This window comes from Petaurus breviceps, unplaced genomic scaffold (assembly GCF_028583685.1).
Source record: "Petaurus breviceps papuanus isolate PSGF00001 unplaced genomic scaffold, PetGlider_PUasm1.0 90602, whole genome shotgun sequence".
NCBI lineage: Eukaryota > Metazoa > Chordata > Mammalia > Diprotodontia > Petauridae > Petaurus > Petaurus breviceps.
The window spans coordinates 825,344-834,537 of record NW_027187283.1 but is presented as its reverse complement, the minus strand read 5'-3'; the positions used below and the strand labels follow the sequence as shown (position 1 = coordinate 834,537).

The 9,194-nt window shown below is 36.4% G+C and overlaps 1 long non-coding RNA gene across 1 annotated transcript; it reads right to left on the bottom strand.

Annotated features, from left to right (window-relative positions):
- Nucleotides 1-1,277: 1,277 nt before the first annotated feature.
- On the bottom strand, nt 1,278-7,292 carry LOC138142709 (uncharacterized). The gene is made up of 3 exons (XR_011163520.1): nt 7,149-7,292; nt 2,149-2,266; nt 1,278-1,936 (listed from the first exon to the last, which is right to left on the bottom strand). It is a non-coding gene; the product is annotated as an uncharacterized lncRNA (long non-coding RNA).
- Between the last annotated feature and the right edge of the window lie 1,902 nt (nt 7,293-9,194).

Below are 9,194 nucleotides of genomic sequence, written 5' to 3'. Positions count from 1 at the left end.
GTACTTGGAGATTATTGAATTACACTTGGTAAATGCTGTATTTTGAATGATGCTATATTTTGATTTTCTCTGTTCTTAATTTCTCACTGAATAAAATTGAGAGCACCTTTGCTGGTATTTTGAACCTTGAGAAGTTGCCTTTGCTTGGCATTACACTGCCCCTTGGGAGAGTAAATTTTAATGGATAGTTATCATCCTCTGGGCTAGTTCTAGAAAGAAAGGTAGCTCAGGAATGGTGGTAAACTTTAAAGAATAACATTCTGGTGACAAAAAAAGAAGATCAAGTTTGCTGAGGAAAAAAGGGAAAGTTTTCTAAACAGACTGACCTTAATGTCCATAGAATACTCTAAAGAGCATAGCTTTTTCAAAAGACTCATAACAAAAGGTAGAAGCAAGGACAGGTGTCAAGATGGACACAAATGTGTGGAATGGTCATATGAGAATCACGTAAGGAGTATACAATCTCAGAATGATCTTAGACAAAGAAGAAAAGTTAAGGAAAAAACATAAACTGATATTATCATGTAAACTGGCAAAAATCATCTCATGCCAGATGAAGTATGGAAGATAAAGGAATTGGGGATCTATAGGCCTTATAAGAGATTATTTTAAATGATCTTTGATAGCTGTCTTCATCTAAGGGGTGTTTTGTTAAGAGAAATTAAACTTATTCTTCCCATCTCTACATCAAGTGATTTAACTTTTGGTGTGATGCATTCATTTGGTAGTTTGGTGAGGCCTGTGAAATCTTTTCAGAATAATATTTAAAATGTTTAATTAAAATATTTTTAACAAATTTTATTATGAAGAATGTACATTGGATTACAAACATTTAGCTATTATTTCTTTTAATATTCGACTCCCACTCTAGATAGAAGTTGGAACAATAGATGTAATTTGAAGGGAAACAAATATAGGATGAATTTAAAGGGAGAGCAGACTTTTTACAGTTAGAACTGTAGTGCATGCTGTACAATGAAAGATAGAATTGCCTCTAGAGTCTAAAGGAAATGGTTTTAAATCCTGACTACATGCCATTTCACAAATCACATTGTTCCTAGGTCCTAGCTTTCTCGTTTAAAACATCATCATCATCATTATCAGCAGCAGCAACAACAATCATTATTATAGCTAGCATTTTTTATATTTTAAAGGTTGCAGATATCTTTATATATTCCATCTCATTTGGTCTTCATAAGAATCAAAAAACGTAAGTGCTTAAGGATATTGGATTGTAATGGTGTGAATTACTTGAAAAAATATAATTTTAGTGTTTCATTTTGTGATACAATGATGATAATATGTATTTCTAAATATACTAGACTGACAGAATTTCTGACTGTGTAAAGTCAAGCACAAGCAGCTCTCCTAAGGACTGCTGCTGTGAATAAGTTTAAGGTTCTGATCACATAGTATAGTGAACTCTTTATTTATTCAGCAATAAAATAAAGGAAAACATTCACAGGAAGTAAAGTACAACAATCACAACAATATAACATGAAACATATTACTAAGGTGGCCACATAGTCTTAAACAAAGATATCATTCAGTAAGTCACATTCTCAATCAATCAATGTAAAGTACCCATCTAAAGTCTCCTTTCATCTTTATTAGAGGCTGGCTGCCAATCATCCTTAGCTCAATCATCCTTAAGGAGTAATCATCCTTAAGGGGTAGTGGAAAGTACAAAGGTCTCCCACCCCTAGATCACAGTATGTCTTAATCTCATCATCAGTCATAAGTACCCAAGTAAAGGTCCTTTCATCTTGACTTGACTGACTTCCAAACTCCATGGTTCCTCTTCCATGCTCCCAACTCTTGCCTGAATTCACAGGGAGGCATATCTTAGTTCCTGTTCTAGTTCCTGTTACATCTCTTGTTCCACCTCAAAGCTCATGGTGACTAGTCCATTCCAAGCCCTTCACAATTTCTGTTTCTGGGAAGACAAAGTTTAACAGAGCCACAATATTTATACACATTAAGCTAAGCAGAGTTAAAACAATATTCACACACATTACTGGCTCTATCATCAATTTACTTTATGCCTGTGAAATCAACACAGACAAACAGACAGGGTTTCTATCTGAGAAACTGAGCAGAAATCAGCAGTAAAATCCCAGGACCTCAGAAAACAGCAGTAAAACCCACCTTCTTCAGGACTTCTATAAACAGAGAGCAGTAAACTCCTCTTTGAGGGCTTCTGAACCAGCAGTAAGGTACCAGGACTTCTGTTAACAGCAGCAATGTCCTCTGTCAGTGGACAGGTCTGTCAAAGCAACAACAACACAGAGTGGTGATACCACAGGCATGCTTTCTCCTACTTATGCTTGGTTCCACCTAGTACTTGTGCTTTTATATTCTTTGCTCCTTCCTGTTCCACCAAATTCCTTTTATGTCCTTCCTCTCAGCAAGTTCCTCCCACCATGGGCTTTACAGTTTCTGCTTCTAACAAAGACTTGATATAATTACAGGTGAGGCTCAAAGGCACTTGAACAACTGGAACATGGAGCAAAGTACTCTTTGCTTACCATTATACTGTTATCAAATGAAACCATCTTGTGCTATTTTCAACTGATAGCTTTCTACCAGTTGAGGGTTGGGTTTCTTGATATGAATAAATTTTATTGCTTTTTAAATTTTCCCTTAGTTCTCTGATTTTTTAAAAATAATATTTCAAGGAAGCATTCAAAAGTTGTGGCTCTTCAAAAATAATATTTCTGTGATTGTTAAAAAAAAGCATCTGCTGTTGTGAAAAGGTCAAGCATTTCAAAGATTATTCAAGCTCACAATGAATGAGGATCAGTTATAATGAAATGTAAAGAAAAAAGGGTTTAAAAATGAAAGGATAGTTCCCAGTAAGTGACAAACTATTGCTGCATAAAAACATAATTAATCCTGACAAAAAGTCAAGAGAATAATAGAGAACCAGTAGCTTGAGTCAGGGTTTATTATTGATTGTTGTCCTATGTGGGACAGGTTTCTTAACATGAAAGAAAAGCAAGGCCTAGTTAAAAAGGAATCAACAAAAATAAAACAAAAACAAAGAAAAAAACAATTGCTGACCATTGGTATTGGGGGGGATTTATCACAGGTAAGACAATACCTAAATTAGAGCACTTAAGATTAGAAATAAAGCAATTTTTCCAAAAGAAATTAAATTTCTCATTCAAACTATACCAAAACTCCTGTCAGACAAAGTTCAAGTGAACCTTTATGATACAGAAATCTTTATTAGACTATAAAACATACATTTTTGTTTTGTTTTGTTTTGTTTAATTTCAAGAGACCTGAAAATTTTATCCTCATTGAAAGAATGATGAACTCTGATGAGTATCATATGATACCACCGTGGTTAGAGTACTCCATCTGGAGTCAGGAAAACATGTTCAAATCCATCTTCAAAATTGACAAATCACTTATTTTTCTGTTTGCCTCAGTTTTCTTGACTGTAAAATAGGGATCATAATAGCACCTACCTCTCACGGTTTTCAGGAAAACCAAGACAGATAATATTTGTACAAAAGTGATTAGCCCAGTGCCTGGCACACAGTGGGTACTAAATGACTATGTATTACCTTTTACTACTAAGAGCATTATCTCTCTTTTACCAAAAAAAAAATGTATTAGAAGGGGAATCAAAAGATCTGCTTGACTTTTGAGCTCTTTGCTAAGGTAGGACTCTGCTCTTCGAGTGAAGCATGCTTTGTCCTAAGTTCTCAGGGTTTTACACAGCTGTTGTCAGAACTACTTCTAAGTACCTTGAAATTTTCAGTTCTTCTAAGGTGAGATTATCAAAGGAGAGGTGTTTACTCCTCTCCTGGCCTCTGGTCTGGTCTGTGAGTGACTACAACCACTCTTTTCTGTCTCAGAACTATGAGGAATACTCCCTCTCCACTGTAAAGCCAAGCATGACCAGCTATCCAGAGGACTGCTACTGTGAACATCTTTCAAGGTTCTGATTACATGGTATAGTGAGTTCTCTATTTTTTTTTCAATAACAAATCAGAACAAAACTTTCACAGAAAATAAAAATACAGCATTCATTATGTCACAAATTAACAACTTATCACTAAAATAGCCACATAGTTTTCACCAAAGTGGTCACCTATTTTTCAACAAAGTAATTCATTTAGCCAATCACAAAATCCTTAATTCAATCACAAAGTACAAAACTCAAAGTTCTCCACCCCTATGTCACAGCAAATCATAATCTTCTCAGTCAATACACAGTATCTAAGTAAATTCTTCTTTCAGCTTGACTCTATTATGGCTCTCAGCTTCCATGGTTCCTCTCCATGGCCCCAGCTCCTACTGTCAGCTGGGTTCAAAGGCAGGCAGTTCCCAGTTTCTTGTCCAGCTCCTTGTACAATTCTTCATCCAGTTCCCACTCCATATTGACGTTCACAGTGTCCAGTCCACCTGAAGTCCTTCACAGTTCCTGTTTCTATGAAGACAAAGCTTGACAGAGCCACAATAATATTCACACACATTGCCTGCACCATCATCAATTCACTACCTGCCTGTGAAATCTACTCAGACCCACCAAAAAGGTATGAGAACTCAATACAAATAATCAACATAGAAATCAACACAGATCCACAAACAAGGTTCAAAATGTCAGCACAAGTAATCAGTAAAGTCCCAGGACTTCCAAAACCCTTCTCCTTCAAGACTTCTATAAATATACAACCAGAAAATCCTCGTTAAGGGCTTCCAGTAAGGTCCCAGGGCTTCTGTACAAAATATCACAAGCAAACATCAACACAGATAGAGCAGACAAGCAGAGTGCTGGGATACCACAAGTTTTCTCCTTCTTGACTCTGTCAACACAAGAGTCCTCTTCTAAGTCATGCTGTCTCCAGCCTGGAAATTCTCCTTATGTATAGTTATTAGCTCCTCCCCTTCCTGTTGCAGGAGTTCAAAAGTTCTAGCGTTCACAAGTTGTGGGGTTCACATGTTCTGTTTCTGAACAGACTTGATAAAAGGTCAGGAGTTTTCCCAATGAGATATTTCACATTGACTTCTATTTTTTTTTTCATTTGTTTGGATCTGTTTAATAGTATCTTGATTTCTCATGAAGTCACTAGCTTTCATTTGCTCCAGTCTAATTCTGAAGGAATGATTCTCTTTAGTGGGCATTTGAGATTATTTTTTCCATCTGGCAAATTTGGCTTTTTAAGGCATTCTTCTCCTCATTGGTTTTCTGAGCCTCTTTTGCCATTTGAGTTAGACTATTTTTTAAGGACTATTTTCTTCAGTCAGGTTGTTGACTTTCATTTCATAATTTTCTTGCATCATTCTTATTTCTCTTCCCAATTTTTCCTCCACTTCTCTTATTTTGTTTTCAAAATCCTTCTTAAGGTCCTGTATGGCCTATAACCAGCTCGTGTTTTTCTTTAAAGCTGTTGGTGCAGGAGTTTTAACTTTGCTGTCTTCCTCCTGTTCCATGCTTTGATCTTTTTTGTCCCCAAAATAGGAGTGTACAATTAGATTCCTCTGCTTGCTTTGCTTCCTTTGCCTGCTCACATTGCCACTCAATTACTTGACTTTTGAGCTTTTTGCCACAGTAGGACTCTAATACCAGAAAGGGGAGCTTTGTCCCAATCACTGAGGTTTTCACAGCTGTTGGAAGTATTAGTTGGGTGCCCTCTGTGAAGCCTCCACACATTCTGGTAAGCTGGTCACACACCCAAGGACCTCCACCCTGGACAGCAATCCAGATACAAGCAGGTTAAAGTAAGAGAGCTTACCCCTTACACTTGTCACTTGGTTGCCTTAAAATCTGCAGGCCAGGACCTGAAGCTGCCACGTAGTGGTGGCTGCATGGGCGCAGTGCCTCAGTGGCTTCTGCCTTCAGGGAATAAATGTCAGACTACACTACCAAACTACCAGATTCCAAAGTCCACACTGAACTGACCTCTCACTTTGTCCTTAACATCTATGGGTTGATAATTCTGGAAATCACCACCTTTGCTGGTGATCTGAAGTCCCTTCAGCCTGGTGCTGGTCAGGCCACTCTGGCAGTAAATCCTCAGGCTTACATGGGGCTGGGGTAGGCTCGAAAGTGCTGCACTGACCCCTTCCTGCCAGCCTGCTTGGCTGTCCTCAGTGGTAGGTTAGTTTCTCTGTGTCATTTTGTGGGTTCTGTAGCTCCAAAGTTTGTTCAAAGTCACCTTTTACATGAATTGGAGGAGGTGGGAGCCAGGGCCGTGCAGAAGTCCTGTTTCTACTCTGCCATCTTGACTCTACGCCCCACCCCCATTTCTGTTATTTTGCAGGACCTTCTCTTTCACAATGGAACACTCCATTGAACATTACATTATGTTTGGCAACAGACTATTTAAAGACAGATGCTGTTCACCAGGAAGCTGGCTACTTAGGAAGAAGATATTTGGACAACGTAATTCAATGATTCTTACTTTCTTTCCTTTAAAATGGGGATAATAATCCATGTACTATATACTTCACAGAGCTCTGGTGGGGATTTAAGGAGACAATAAATTCATAGTTATTTGTAAACCATGAATTCGAATATAAATAGATAATGATTTTATTGAACATAACAAGTACTCATATTTCATTTGTACTCAAACAAATGGATTTCACCTGTGTTTCATTTAGAGCAAGAACTATTGCTGGAAAAAGTATGTTTTTTTAAGAATTTTCAAGTATATTTTTATCATTTACTATTTGAAAATAATACCATTATTTCCTTCTATTCCATGTTAATGTTTCTCATCATACTCCTTTTGTCATTCTCATGAGAATTTCACAATATTTCCTAAGGATATTTTCATCAGTCTTTCATGCTCTTTCTCCGTAACATTCAGCTTAGGGTCAAAAATTTTACCTGTCCCAAAGATATAGTCAAGTTTAGGAGAAAAGGATAGAAAGTGAGTCAAATAAATAAATGACTATTTTCACTGTCATTCCTTATCAAAACAAAGTACAGGGGAAAAAATCACATTACTTTTCTGCCTCTCTGCTCTTCCTTTGGTAACTTTTAATTCAAAAAGTTGATTTGAACAAACTGACAGAGAGGCCAGGAGCCCAAAGCAAGGTTCGACTTTGCGAATGTTGAAATAATAGGTGCACAGACACTGGATCAGGAAGTCCTTCAGAAGGATAACTTTGTAAGTCAGTCTTACCTTTTTGCTCTGAGCTTCAGCACCTTCCCAAAGTGCTTCAGGACCCAATTACAGTCTGTGCTTAGCTTCAGGAATACTTGCTGGAACAAAGCTGTGTTTTATTTCCCCTACTTTTTATTGGAATCCTCATAGGTGCAAGTTCACATCTTCTGGTTAGAAAAGGAAGAGAAGTATAAATATCTTAGAATCAAAAGTGAACACTCAAAGCGTGTGAAAAGAATGAATTCAGAGTCATAGTATCTCATTACCAATATCTAAAAAGGATGTTTTGATCATAAGCCCAAGACAAGTATAAACAATCGCACTAACATTCTTGTTATAATGCCCCTTCTCTCCTATTTTTCAAGTTCTCTTATGTTTATACTTATTATACAATGAAAAACAAAATAAAAAAATCAAGAAAGTACTGGGTTGTCTCATTTTTCATTTTTAAATGCATTATACTTCTTCCCACAGACAAGAAACACCTTTATGCCCTTACTAGGATCAATATTTATTATTCATATATATACATAGCAGGGGACAAGGGGATGGAACTTTTAAAGGACAATATTCAAGCCTTAGATACTTGGGAGTGAAGATGGGAAACTAAAAAAGTCTAGGGGAAAGATAAATAGCACTATTTCATATTTATATAATGCTTTAAATTTACAAGTGTTTTTATCATAGATGCCCTGTGAAGTAAAGAATTAGTTTTTAATCCAGATTTTATATGTGAGGAAACTGAAGTTCAGAGATACTGATTTCCTTCTTCTAGATCACATAGCTAAAACTTATGTGCCAGAACTTGATAACAAATTTTCTGAGGCCTTATCTAGTACCTTTTCTAATATACAACAATGCCTCCTGGAATTTTAAAACTTTTATGAGTTATGTTTAGTGCCATCTCTGATTAACAGCGTAGAATAATTTTCCATATTGTCTTAATTTGATGACAAAACATCTTATGCTAGTTACAGAATATCTGTTATGTAGATATTCTAATACTAATGGTGACCTCATCAGCTTCCATGGGTTGAATTTATCTTCTTTATGTAAATTAGTTTCAGGTCCACATATCAGTGCATAGTTTCTCCCCTGAGCTTCAGTCCCCAATTTCAAAAGAAATGTAAAGCCTTTGAACAAATTCAATCAGCCTTCTAGCATTTTTTTTCAACTTCTTAGGGCAGGGCTCTGTACAAAAACAAACAAACAAAAGCAAAAAAAAATTAATTTATCACCCAAAACAATTCTTTGCACATAATCCATGAATGATTATTTAAAGATGACTGGAATGAAGTAAAGATGGAGGAACACAGAGAAGAAGGAAGGAAGCAAGCAAGCAAGCATAGGATCATCATTAGTGATGGGATTATCATAAGTGGGCTAAGATTCAGAATCCTCCATTACCACTATTTAAGTAATGTTTGCAAGATCTTTGACCACTGCAGTTCCTGGATTTTTCATATTAATTGTCCTTTCTCAAAATGACTACAATTTTAGGCTCACTTGTACAAATCCAGTCTTGAAGGAACTTGGCCTCAAAGTGAAGTAATTCAATTTTTTTCTCACTTTCTGGTGTATTATGATTCTGGAGTCCCATGGCAAATAATTTGATCAAAGTTTAGGTACAATTCATGCGTAGGGCTTCTGCTAAAAGGACTTCACAGGATTGCATCAATAAAAGTTACTTAATATACAAGTAGTAAACATGAGATTTATGAGACCTATTCATTTTATCTCCCATGAGGGGAAAATACTGAAAATACAACAGACTCATAAGAATAAATTAAAACTTTTTTAAAAAATGAGAAATATTTTTTGGGTTAGTATGCATATAATTTATATTCACTTCAGATTTGTTCCATTAAAGCTATTCTCAAAGTCTAGACTTTCTAGGAAGCCAGGGCATGTCTTGGACTTTAGGGCATGAATAGCAGATTCTTCTTAATGGTTTCTTCTGGTGATGTTGTTCCTTCTCTGTGAGAATCACTGAAGTTGTAGGAATCCCCTCTCCTTTCAGTCAGCACAGAATAACTTTCAACCTTATGGCCTCACAACACCACT